Raw genomic sequence first — 14,083 nt, forward strand, 5'->3', positions numbered from 1 at the left:
CTTGGTATGTGAAGTAAAAAAAAATTAATCTAGGAAATTGCTTCCTTCACGCTACAATTTCTGTAACTTTTTTCAATCAATAATGATCTAAATTTTTTACTACGTCAAATATATAGATAAATATATACGGTAAACATATATTTTCCTAAACAATAAATATGAAAAGGTGGTTCTGTTCTTTGTAAATAACATAAAAGCAAGTATAAATTTTCTTCACAGACATCAGTATTTATATTTCTAACATTTTTTACAAATAAAGGGAACTGCGTAGATATTTATTAAGCACGACACTAAGTACTGGTTTATTTAATTCCGTATATTATTATCTAAGAAAAACCTGTGAAAATCAACATAAAAAAATGGAAGTTTCTCCCTTGTGAGAATTGATGGAACCAAAATGGCGGAATGCTTGCCGGACGTAATCGGCTTATACAGACGGACTGGATGGAGGTGTTGATATCAGGTACCATATAAAGATAAGTCCTACTTTTTTCTGCCATCGCCGGCTGAGCCCAGAAGCCTACATAAAGGGCCGTAAATGCGAGCTGAAATGTCGCAGGGATCGCTTCCTTCGCGCGGAAGATCCTCCACGCCATTCCACGTGCCGCGATCCGCAAGAATTAGCGGAAATGCGATTTTTATGGAGCACTGAATTCAACCGACTCCTGGACCTGGTCGGAATTGTCGTGGCATGGGATTTAATTTTATCAAAACGGCAATAAGCGCGGACGTGATTCTATTACGAATATTTCGCCAAAACGATATTTTTGCCACTGAACGTTTCTCCGTCGTTAAACTTCCTTGAAGACGGGCAAACGAATAGAAGTAGAAGATGACGATTCGCATCAGAAGCTTTGAGCTTATATTCATGAAGTCAGGTTTAACTGAACTCTCACTTGACATCGCCTAATTGATCTTGAGCAGAGGAAGAGCCATCAGTAATTCCAATATTAGCATCTTTTTTATTATTGGTTGATACAGTCTATTTTCCAGACTGAAAATTATAGATAAAAAAATTTCAGCAAATAAGATTCATGATTTTTAGTCATGTTTTTATCGAATTCGATAAAAAATGTGGGAATAATCAGAAACAGTACACAGCAAACTGAAATTACAATAATATAGTGAAGAATCTGATAAATATTTTATAAAATCGTGTGGTTTATTCGTTACAAATGCTGGTTTAACTCCTATACATTCTATACAGTTCAATAGCGTATGTCCAATCATGAAGCAGACATTTCGAACATGGTCTTTAACGCGTTAAGCGCCACGTCAGTCACTGATGATCGACGCTTCTGAATTACTTGAAAACAATCGTGACATATAAGATAACCGATGTCGAATGAAAACGTTTAATAGCATAACCAAGCTGATAACAGTATAATGCAGAAGTTCTTCTTTACTACAAAAGAATAACTTTACCGAAAAACGGTCAAAATTTTTGCGGTGCTTAACGTGTTAATCATCTACAATTGGAAAACCAAGAAAATGACTATTCATATAACGTTTTTCTTACATTAGTGTATACATTTATCCCATACAATGTCAACGCCCATTAATAAACCACTGCATAATAAAGTGAAATGAATATCTTGCCCTGGAAAGACGTTCCACACACGTCAAGATGTTTTCTTTCCGAAATTGCCGCTGACATCTTACACACACCGATAGTCTAGTTGCCTTACACATATTAGATTTTTTTTAAATGTACACATCTGCGTAAAATAGGTAAAAATAAAACTCTTCGTGCAAGACTTTGCCAAATTTCTAAATTCATTTCCAGCTGCAGAGGTTAAGAAACAAAGAAAATTCCCTAGCCATCCACGAAAGAACTATGATTTCCAACGAACGTTGCCTCGCAAAACGCCTGCCGACGTCGCGGAAAACGGAGCCCGCGTAACCAGCAATCGCCTGGACACTTTCCAGGGGCCTCATTTTACAAGATCCCGAACTTTTATCCGCCACTCATCGCCATTCATAGCGTCCTGATCTTCGCCGGCACAACCCTCCTTCCCGCAACAGTAGCAATAGCAATAGCAGTATCCCATCTCCTCCGGCTTTACAGCGTTCCCGGGGTTTTATGTTTTCCTCCTTCTATTTTTTCCTTTCCCTCCTATCGTTGTATTCACCGTCGCGCGCGTTTAATGCAAACCCAACCGCGTGCCGGGATAATGCTGCCGGTATCCATTCGGCCGGCCCCCGATCCCGCTCATCCCCCGTTTAATCCCGTAGCCAGCGCACAACAGCGAGACTTAGAGCCATACATTAAAATTTAAGGACTTTTCAAACGGCTCCAGGACGAACCGGTCTTTTATGCCGCCTGGTAGCCAACACGTGCGAGGAAATCCACGGCTGGTAGTCTCGGACCATGTGTGTCTTGCGTTTCCGGAGCGGCCCGACAGGAAACGGCGCTGAGTGCTCCCCGCCGCTTTATATCTGCGAACGGTGGCCATCGCGGCGGTCATCCCCCTTTCGCCTCCCCACGGTTGCTAGTCATCTGAAAGCCGCCATCCTATGATGTTTTAGGGTAACTACGGGGACTCCCCGGATCCAGTTCTCGCGGTTTCTGCCACGCCCCAATGGAACCTTCTCTCTATCCGCGTCTCCTTTTCAACGAGGCTTTTGTAACCCGGCTCGCACCGCTTGCGGGTAAACCGACCTTTATGCGCCACTTTTTTCCCGCCCAGCTCCACCCGCCAGCAGCGTCTTTCAAAGGGAAAAGTAATTACCCGAAATCCATTAAGTTCGATTCCGCCGCGCGTCCGTCAAACTGATTGTTCCGGCGGCGACGCGGCCGACGGATACGCAGTAGCTGGGGGATCGGTATGGATTCTTTGTGCGGGCATCGCGATACTGTCGGTGGAATTGCGATGGTAATGGGGATTAGGGGTTGAGTTGAATAATTTAAGATGTTTTATAGCGAGGATTATTTACAGATGCAGGACAGAGGTTGAAAACGGTTATGACACCGGGTTCAGCTCTTCAAACAGTTATGAAGAACCGAAATAAAATCATAAGTATTATTAACACATTGACGACAGATTACTCGTATAAGCTCATTCTATTATTTACTTGGGTTTTCAGGTCATGGACATCTTCATATATTTGTCCTAATATAAAATTGTAAAACGTTATTAATGGTTTGATTTATCTTCAGAAATGTGTTAGATATTGTCCGAATTTAATGTATTATACGTAGAAAAAATATTAATTTTTATATGCTGCTGTAAGAAGAGTAATAATTATTTATTTTTTAACAAATAATAAAATTTTAGGTTGAGAATCTCTGACGTTTGCATTGTGAATATTTTACGTAAAAAGGTTATTTGTGTCTTTCCTCAAAATTCCTTTATGAAATATTGATTAGTTAAGAAATTGTACCAGTTATTTCCAGTATAACGCGATTACGAGGAAAGACGCGAAATCGCCCAGTACCTGCGCCAAACGCGGCTACAAACACCCCGTTGCTAATGTGTTAAAGTATGTCAGTTCTGAGGTATATCGGTTTCGGTTCCGGTTCTCAAAAACCGATAATGTCGGTTCTGTGTTGGTTCTACAATTGTTATTTTTAGGTTCTATATTTCGCTGTTGCATTTCTTTTAGAAACGAAAAGTAACAGTTATTGAAGCGATATAGAACCGAAAAATAACAGTTATTGAAGCGATGTAGAACCGATATAATATCCGACTTTTTAGAATGGACATCGATATACCGAATAACAAGTATGACTTCATTTTAGTTCTCCATAACTGTTTCAGTCGGAACCGGTATAGTTTCAAGCGGTTACTTTTGTAACCTTCTTAACCCTCGTGCAGAAGTAACTTGGTTATCAAGAATTTGCGATCTTTGTTTCTGTAAAGTTTGGAAAATTGGGTTGAGTTTTTGCATAATATATAGAAAAATAATTTGTATGTATGTATTCTCTTTAAGGGTCATTGTCCTATGGATGTAAGGTGCTTATTAATTAAGTTAGATTACTATCTTTTCAAATTATACTCGATTGTTCTTTTGATTGTAATGTTTATAATAATATCACTGGAATTTACAATGTTTATATTGAAAGTATTACAAAAGTATTAAGATTAGAAGAAAATTAGTTATAAAAAGATCTAATACATTTTTTAGTAAATATTATCTATATGGTATCTTAATATTTTATTAAGATACTGATTACTACTTCACAATATTATGTTCACTGATTTGTATCATCTGGAAGATGATGAAAGTTACATTGTTATTAAAATAAAGTAAACTGACTTCTTAATGTACGATAAATATGGTGTTACATTAAAGGAAACAGTCTTTCAAGTGTTTGACAAATGTTTCTCATTAGATGCCACTTTACTCGGATAGGAAGCCATTCGTGTCAAAGTATACCTACGAGGAAACAAACTCTCACATAAATACTACTTGTCAAGCGCGCATCTGTTTCCTGTGTAGTGAAGTGTACAAAAAGCTGTTAACAGATTCTTCTTTCACCATAAATTTGGAAAGACGTGTGGCCCACGGAAACACCGTAGAAAAAATACGTTCAACACAATCGACTAATTTAATATACACATAGAATTTCGATAGTTCTGTGATTTAAGCTTCTCATTTTAAAACTTTTAAATAAATAGCATCTGTACCACATTAACAAATATAGTTATAATCAATGGAAAAAATATATGAAAAATAAAATTGAATCTTTTTGTAGAAAAAAGTATTATTTGTCTCAATTCAATGTAAAATATATCGAAAAATTGCAATCTTTATGGCACCAAACATTTAAGAAATTAAATAATCATATTAATAAGTATATCTAAAATACAATCATCTTACACGTTGTGTTTTTGAATTAAAAAATGAACAAAATTCACTTATCGTTCATGTTCCCAAATAGAAATATTTTTTATTAATCATGTGAACAAGGTGTACATAATTTTCCATATTTCATTACGTGATTCAAAAAGAGAAGCTATGTTTTCCATTCTGTATTCTTTTAAAGATTTTAGACGCCTTAAATGTCTGAATTAGCATAAAGATAGTGAGAAGCATTAAATTATGAATCTGTCAAAAGTATCTTAATGTTTGTTAGGTACAACGAGAGATCTAGATAGAGCGACAATGGATTACCAAGCAAGTTAACGACTCGAACTCGGTTAAGTTGCAATAATCCTGACTTAACTGTAAACGTTGAGGTGACTGCAGGAAATTTGATAGTATGTATGCTTTAATGTATGTTCACGCTTCATTCGTCGAGAATGTTGTAACAAGTCGTTATGTCATAGAAAAGCCGCGAAAGAGGAAACACACATTTAGGGAAACTTAAAAGGTGATGTTATTTTAATATTTTTTAAATGAAAATTACGAAACTATTTTATTTATAGTTTTGTTTAATGATTTAATCGTATCTTGGCTATATTAATAATCTTATTATGTAAGAATATTAATGTCACATTACGGTTATCGGAGTATAAGTAGTTCCAAATACGTTATTCGCTGCAGTGATTTGCGGTGTCCACTCTTATGTAAACAGGTTTTACCTGAAAGCAGAAAAAAAACAAATTAATTTATTAAAATGTATTCGTGAATGCTGTTTCTGATATGGTCGGTTTAAAATAAGTTGATTTTTAAAAGAATCAATAAGTCTCCGGGTTTCAATCCTCCCATTCTTGGTGGCATGAAATTTTGCAATCTTCGTATAATAAAAATGGCACATAAATCAAAGAATAAATTCTTAAAACCATAAATTACATCGCGAACATAAAATATTTTAATTTTCTACGGCTCATCGATTAATTCGTAAATTTATTTTCAATCAATGCACTCTTCTTACGATACAAAATTCTCTTAACTTTTTACTTACAAACTAGCATTAAAATTACTTTTTCCAACGTTAATATACCACTTCAATAAGATACTTATTCACCATTATTTAGCAAACACTACAACAATTACATTCGTACAGAACGAAATTATATTTCCAACAAATATATCAAAACTCAATAAACTACGTAGCAAATAATAAAATTAAATAACGAATCCGTCTCAACATAATATCAGTTGATATCGCAAAACATGGTTCCAATAAATCCTCGATGTAATTTGATATTGAATGCAGAACAATGGATGAGTTATTTTTCGATGAAAAGCATTGGAAGGATATTCAGTGAACAAATTTTGATGTCAGTTAGATGTTTGAAGCATTTTCAATTACATTTCGATTAAAAAAATAGAACAAGATAACTACAGTACTTGATTCTGTGTTCCTTAAGATGTATTTTTAACACTTAAGTTATTTATTTATTCCATGTCGAATTGTAAATTTTAAATGCATTTTTAAATTATGATGCAAAACGGAACACTTTAGCACAGGGGCAACAGAAGTTCCTTGCTATGTGCTTTGTTTATAGTTTTAATCGATTACGTGTAATCGTATTGATGTGTAGCAAATTAGAATCCAAAATGAGATAAATACTGACCAATTAGATTGCACCAGCGTAGAAAATTAAGATAATACATTCATTTGTGACTTTTGTTCATAAAATCATATATATTTACAGTTTTATATCAGCTAACAATTAAATATATTCAGTTAGCAATTTTGATTTAGTATAAATACAAATGTTGTAATTGTATATGATTTTACAGGAGTGTTCCTATACCCTCCCATTTTTGAGCCGCGGATATTTCAATACCTTTCGAAAATCGTATTTTTCTTCGTAACTAAATACTTTTATTAAAGAAATCTTTGATTTCCTTATAGCCAAAGGTCTATGCAAGACTTCCAAAAAAGGTTTCACGCGTTTATTGCTCCAAATACTCTATCTTTACGATTGAAAAATAAGCATCCCATTTTACCCTACTTGCCTAAATGTAGTAAACCATGACGCAGATTCCCGTACAAACCTTTCCATCTTAATTCACACAACCCAGGGGTTCCGCGGAGGGAGCTCATTCAGATCGATTCGAATCGCGTGCCAGCTCACCTCTTCCGCGTCCGCGGAAGGAAAAGTGTACCGCTTATCGGGCGCGAGCGCGCCCACGCGCACGCACGCACGCTATCTCGTTCGAGTGGTTCAGCAATATTTCAACACCCTATTACCGAATCGCGGCCCGGAAGCTCGTCAGGATCCCAGCCGTATTTTATTCTGGAACTGCCTCACGACGATAACTCGCGGCCAAGGTGCGGCACGGGATCGTAACAACGAGGGAAACTCCGGACCTGGCGCGGTTAACTTTTTTACTACGGGACTATCACCACCGCGAAAATGATTATTCCTCGCTTTACAGCTTTCTTGCCGCGAGAGCAGTGGCTGGGCGAGGGGTTCGACGGGGGTGGGAAGCTCTCGGTATCCGTGGCCGAGCGCGCGGGCGCGTAACACGCTCGTCGGGCCGGCTACATTTCCCACAGGCGCACTAGTCTCTACGTGAATTGCATTAGAGATTCGGGAATATCCGGCGAACTTCCTACGCGCTGATCACTTGAGAATTTCAGCAAAGCGCACGTCGATTCGAAGGAGCTTACACCATAAATTTTGTCGTACGTGTGTAACGCCCACTTCGGAAGTAACGTCGCATTAGAGATGCACAAGACGAACGGAACCCTCTTCCTACCCGAAGATAGAACATACACTCGCGCGGGGGTAGTTTCCCGTCGAATACGTCTCCCGACTACCGCTTCTTCCTCGCCTTTTTTCCTGTCGTTTCTCGTCGAGCGTGGGGCTCCTTTGGGGAGAGTCTAAACGAGATTGTAATTGTCTTGTACGCCGACGATGCTGCGGGATATCGAGCTGTAACGGTGTAATGCATGTTTTGGAATGGAGCCGTTTTGGGGTAGTAGTGGGTTTAGTGCATTTCGGGTAAACTGAATTCTGTGCCATTGAAAATACGAAGGAACGACGTTATTTATATTCGCGAACCTATGTTCTCCTTAACATTAAAACTACCGAACAGTTACATTGACTTTTCAGATTTCTCTATAGAAACTTCAAGAGTGCATCTATCGAGACTGTAATTGATTTGTAATTCAGTTTGTGTATTGCTAAATCAGGTTCTTTAATAATTTCTCAGAGAAACATCTGTTGTCTTTAATAATTGCGAAATTAAGAAATCGGGAATAGGTCGTTTAGACCCACTTGGTAGTTTTAATGTTAAGCAATAAAAATTCCTTAATTTGTTTTTATTCGAATACGAGACGCCATACATGGAAGGTCGTAATTCTACTCAAACTCATTTCCTTAACCTTTAATTCGGCAAATCTAAATGTTATTTATTTATGTTTCGTGTAAATTAAATATTACTTGTCTATTATCAATTTTTGTTCTTAATGTTTAATGATTTATTAACACGTTAGCGATCAGCATTGTTTCAATGGCACTTTTCATGATTACAAAATTTCATTAAACGCAAGAAATCGTCTTCATAAAATGCTAATAAAATTCAAAAAAATACATCGTGTCACCTTCCTATACTTCGCAAGTGTGTGGTACTGGTCGCCAAATTGTTAAGTCAGAATTTTTCTGTTACCAATTGTTAATGTTTGGAGTAAACAGGTTAATACGTGTCTTCTCGAGGTTGCGTGTGTGTACGAGTTAGGGAAATCTTTCCTGTTAAAGTTTCTTTGATGAAGTATTAAAAATTAGAAAAGTTTAGAGGAGGCAAGATGAGATGAAAGAGATTTCCCTTGCGAGCAAGTGAATGAGTAAGTGTATAGTCGGTATAATTTCTAATGTTTGTAAAGGGCAACTGCAGTTGGTAAAAGGGATAAACGAATAAATAAGTTTCTTTATTATTATTTATAATCATTATTTATTACATTTCTATTTTTCTTATTTGTCTCGTCATTCATTAAATATTGCTGAAATCTGATATTTTTCAAATAATTATTTGTGATCTCATGTAAGAAGGTAGGTTACAACTGTGGTTTAAAAATGTTTCTATTTTTCCTAAGATCAACAACAAAAATATAAATGAACATAATTCGTTTGCCACTAATTTATTTCCTTCATTTCTGTTCAATCTTATTTGTTTTAAGTACATCAAATCACCAAATTAATTCGCGAAGAATAAGCAACGATTTTAAAAACATCCCAAGTGTATTATAAAATATTCATTTAAAGTTATTTAATGTACATAATACGGATTAAACTGTTGTGATGGTTGACAACTGTGACGAAATTGTCATGGGTCCACTTCTATATCCTACTTCTATATCGAAGTTAAAAAGAAACAGCATACAAGAAATTTAATTAGTGTGACGAATGATGTGACAAATGTCTTCTTATTGCGTTTTCATTTTCTGGATAAGCTTGTACTATAAAGAAGTATCTGGAAATTGCAGCTGTGTGTTCCTTTTTCAAAACAAGTCTGTATACAATACTTTTTACGGAGTTTTTAACGTGAGTCTCTTCATCACTTCGCGGATTGAAAAAAGTGGACTCACCCGCTACAGTAATATATCAAGAGGTGCTTCACGTTTTGGTTGAGAAAATTACTCGAGATAAAGTGTTCTCGTGCTCGTCCCTTTCCGAAAAGAACGATGCGAAGAAAATTTGTGAAATGCAGTTGATGGACTGTGTATGAGGTAATGTTCAAAATCAAATAGTCTCGCACTCGTTGCAAAATTGTACTTTGGTATTATATACCTTTATTTTTGAGAAATAAAATACTAATGGTAATAGTAATAATATTAATAATTATAATATCAAAGAAAATATTAATCCAGACAAGACTCAATGCGACCTTCAGTTAGGAAACACAGGTGGTCCGTATAATACGCAAGTACTCAAAATATATGTTTGTATATTACTTATCAGAATTTCTCAAGCTTCAATATTAAATTTATAGAGAAATAGGAAGAAAATTTTACATACAGTCTGTCTATTTTAAGTAAAGGCGAATGAATATTTTGAAAATTATAGAGACAGCGGAAAAATAATTTGAACAACTCATATAGGTAATACATTATAAATAATAATTTTTAATTTATAATAAACATAAAATACACCTATATAATTGTTGTTATACATAGAATTATAGTTTTATTTTCACGTCAAAAACGTTTCGTCTATAGCAAAGCTCCAAATAAAGTAGTACACACTAAAATCATTTTTTTCAAACACATTATTACTCGGATAATATTAATTAATATAAGAATTATAAATAGATAGATATATACAAATTGTATACGAGTAAATATTTAAGCAAGAATTTATTTCCATTATTCACGGTCCTGTTTTAAGATATAATTAAACATATATGACCCTTCATTATCAATTTAAGCGGTACACAATTTTTAAACTGCAGATGATTTCACGATAGATAAATTCTGGATCTGCAGACAAGTATTTACTATCCTCGCTGTCAAGCAAAAACTATCATCAGAGGTATCAATCTTTGTTTCTTTCAACCTTTCATCTTCACAACCGTCCCGTCTCAAATCGAATGGACGTTTCACGACAATGTACCAATATCTCCTAACAAAAATGTACCTCTGTACGGACATTTCTTTATATCCTCCGTTCCATTTTCCATCAATAAATTCTTCAATCGAAGCACCGTTAAATCACATGCAACACGTGCCCCTTTATTCCTTTCCACGGATTTTGTTTATCTCTTCATCAAAGACAATTAAAACTCCAATATTCTCATAAACGAATAAAATCGCAAAATCCAATAACGCTCCCTATATTACTCCCCAGCAATAAAGACGCACACAATGAGAACGTATCGTCGAAAAATTGAAGGAACGTACCGAAGTGTTCTTGTTTAATCTTAACGGTTCCACTGTCGAAAAATCAATTTCCGGCGGATAATACTCCCGGCGAAATTATTCGTTCGGAAACCGGGCGCAGAAGCTTTTATCGAAAATTGAGAAGAGAGGACGGCGATGTTACGCACGCCTCTAAAATCCTTTTTGTCGCCGCGTTCCGCCTAGTTAATTCGACGCATCTAGCGACCACCATTAAACGGAATAAATGATTCGCAACAACAGAGGGTAAACCTCGGGGTAAAGCCGCGTCGGGATGAAATGCTTGACGGATCGTAACGCGCTGTGAAAAAGGAGCGTTAATAGCATAAATTGAAGCCTCTGACTCGTCGCTAATAGACGCTCGAGCGTGGTAGTGATAACTAAGTACAGGGTGTCCTAATTCAGCCGGGGGACCTCTTGGAAATGGATTCTGAGTGTGACAACGATCAAATACGTCCGTATGAATGTAGTATCCTACAGAAGGTGAGTGTAACATAGTTCGTATCGTAGTTTGAAGAGACACGACACTTGGCGGACAAAGAAGCCGAAGACCACGATTGCTGTGTTTGGCAATGCTTTATAAAAAACAGATACTGTACGCCTGTCATGTTAGGTCCATCGACTGCCAAGCTGAAAGTGCACAGGGACAAGGAGACTCGCCAATAGCAAAGAATAAAAGGAAGACCGAATGCGATAGAGTCAAACGGAACTATAGAGAATTTTCTTTACTATCGTTATATCTCACTTCATTGCATTCGGTCTCACTTTCATTCTTTGTTATTTCCGCGCAGATAATGATCATGCGTCGAATGCCGAAGCGGCCCGAACGTCGTGAGTGGAAGAGTCCCTTTACTCCTGTGCACTTTTAGCTTGGCGATCGATGAATCTAACGCGAGGGGCGTATAGTAGGTACTGCTAGATCACTTGATGGCTAGACTGAGGAATTCGACTAATCGATCAGATTTCAATTTTCTGTTGATTTTATTTTCTAATTCCTGATATTACGTAATTTATTATTCGCCAATGTAGTCACATACAACCATTCGAAACTATAAAAGTGTAAAATAAAATTCAAGTAGACGTTGAGTCATCTTCCAACTGTATAGGGTAGGGACTCTTTTTATTGAGGTCAATTGTGAGTCAAAAAACTCTATCTTACTACAAATAGCAACCCTAGAGTTATATACCTGACCCTCGATTTATACGGTAGATTGGTTCCCCGAAAATGCTGTATGAATTGCAACCATGCAAGTCTAGTCCACAATTCAACAATGAATTTATCAAATCCATATAAAACAATATCATTTAGTTTTGACATAAAATATATTACAAGGAACTATCAATATCACTCTTTTTGTTTTATGAGAATTTCTTTTATATACCATGTAAATATATTCTTTCAATTCTTTATCCTTCTATCTATTTTTGTTTTTAGTTTCTTTTTTACTAAAGACTTTTTTAGAAGAGCCTGTTCTTTTAAAACCCATTTGGTAGTTGTAATATTGCAGACAAAGATTAATGTAATTTTTGGAGTCTGTACGCCGGAACATCAGCTTTATCGGCTGCGCGTTAATAATTCCGCAAGGTGACCCGTGCCTCTCTTAGTCGTCGCGGTTACGCGACACACGTCTCAAGAAAACTCTCATTTGAATTTCAGAGGCTGCACTGGCTGGCGCAGCTAGGAACGTGTGCGACTACAGCTGGTTCATTGATTCATCAAAGCAGCGCCCAAGTAATTACGACTCCGCGAGGCAGGTGCGAGGAACGAAAAGATTTCACCGTGCCGACGAACCATGCCACACCTTCGATGAATTGAGACGGCAGGGAACAGTTGCATTGCACCTTGCAACTAGATGAGAGATGAAATATAGAATTTTATTGTTTTATGATGGCTTAGAAAGCAACATTTCAAGCCAAGATTCTATTTTTCTGATTTTGATCTTTTGCATTTGAAAATATTTCTGATATTGGAGAAATTGGAGATGGATGAAAATAATTTTTAATTTTTGTTTCAAATTTCCTGTTTTATGTTTATTGAAAGGGCGCAGATGTATGTAGGGAAATTGTTAAATAAATTGGTTTGGTGATATGAAAAAGTATTTCCAGTATTATTAAATTTTGTATTGAATCGTTGTTTTTCTCTTATTAAAAAAAACTATTACTTCCTGTTACAAAATGAAAGTTTGCTAACAATAATGTATTGAGAATAATATTCAATATGGGCAACAGCAAACTCAGTCGCGAAAGTTAACAATTTGTATTTTTGTAGACAAAACTGCTGACTAATACCTGCGAGCAAGGACCAAACTTTTATAATATCAGATCATTCTTAAAGTAACTTACAGCAAAAAGATCAACCCAATTGTAGAAAATGAATTATTATTTACAACAATTTACATAAAAATAGATCTCAATTTTAGCCACACAGTTTCTTTCTTTTCTAAGGGGTAATTGTTTTTTTTTTTCGAGAAAAACTACTCTGAACAGCGCCATTTTATTGCAGAAAATAAATTTTTATTATAAAAGAATCGAGTTAAGTATATTCGTAGTTTTGCTGATAAAGTTTCCCTCTCTTCTAAAGTATAGAATCTTCTACCTCTTCTAGAAATAAATGAATGTAAATAATCACATGTTATCTTAGAAAATCAATTTTCGTAAAGGAAAAATTAACATATTTCGGATAAACATATTTTGAATTTAAGCCTCAGGATTTCTTTGTTTTCTATAGAATATTTTCCCTTGTTTAAAATAAATTACTACAAGCATCTATAATTCATCACAAAAATCAAAAGAAATATATTTTTAATTTAGGTTTCGAAATTTCTTTATCAGAAATTAGAAAAAATCAGTAGAAATATATTTTTAATTTCACTTCAAAAATTTCTTTGTTTTCTACATATTACATGCCTATTTTTTCATTCAATTACTAAAAATAACCATATATTATCGCAAAAAATCAATTTCCATTAAAAAATATTCATACCAATATATTTTGAATTCTGGTTTGGAAATGCCACTCCCCTCATTGTGAGTCGCCCTGGAGGGCCTTTTTACCAGGCCACGCATGGAGCTGGCCACATCAAGGAAAGGGAACACATCTGCGCGACAGAAAATACGACGGTACGTGCGTTCCCACTCACGGCTGCTCGGAATTATGAATTACGATACTTTTTCTTGCGCTACTAACCGACGGCGATAGCCAAGTGTTTGAAATCGATTCTGTTCACTCGGAAATACGCTGCTAAGCACTGGAATCGGAGGAGATACCGGTTACAGGCAGAGATAAGTGCGCACTTTATAAACACTAGTCCCGTGTGTGTGGGTGACTATGGATGAGTGGGTGAC

General features: G+C 35.9%; 1 protein-coding gene across 6 annotated transcripts in view; it reads right to left on the reverse strand.

The window, feature by feature from the left end:
• Positions 1-14,083, reverse strand: part of LOC116430042 (uncharacterized) — a 600,329-nt gene that overhangs the window by 507,612 nt on the left and 78,634 nt on the right. The window contains exons 1-2 of one of the 6 annotated variants that reach the window (XM_076372491.1): positions 13,722-13,995; positions 5,447-5,528 (exon numbers count right to left, since the gene is read on the reverse strand). The exons of 3 other annotated variants lie outside the window; for them this stretch is intronic. The gene's annotated coding sequence lies outside the window, so the exon portion shown is untranslated. Of the gene's footprint in view, positions 1-5,446; positions 5,529-13,721; positions 13,996-14,083 lie in introns of those variants that run through there. 2 more of the 6 variants (XM_076372489.1, XM_076372493.1) reach the window with 2 other exon arrangements.

The sequence above is a fragment of the Nomia melanderi genome, chromosome 1 (genome assembly GCF_051020985.1).
Source record: "Nomia melanderi isolate GNS246 chromosome 1, iyNomMela1, whole genome shotgun sequence".
NCBI lineage: Eukaryota > Metazoa > Arthropoda > Insecta > Hymenoptera > Halictidae > Nomia > Nomia melanderi.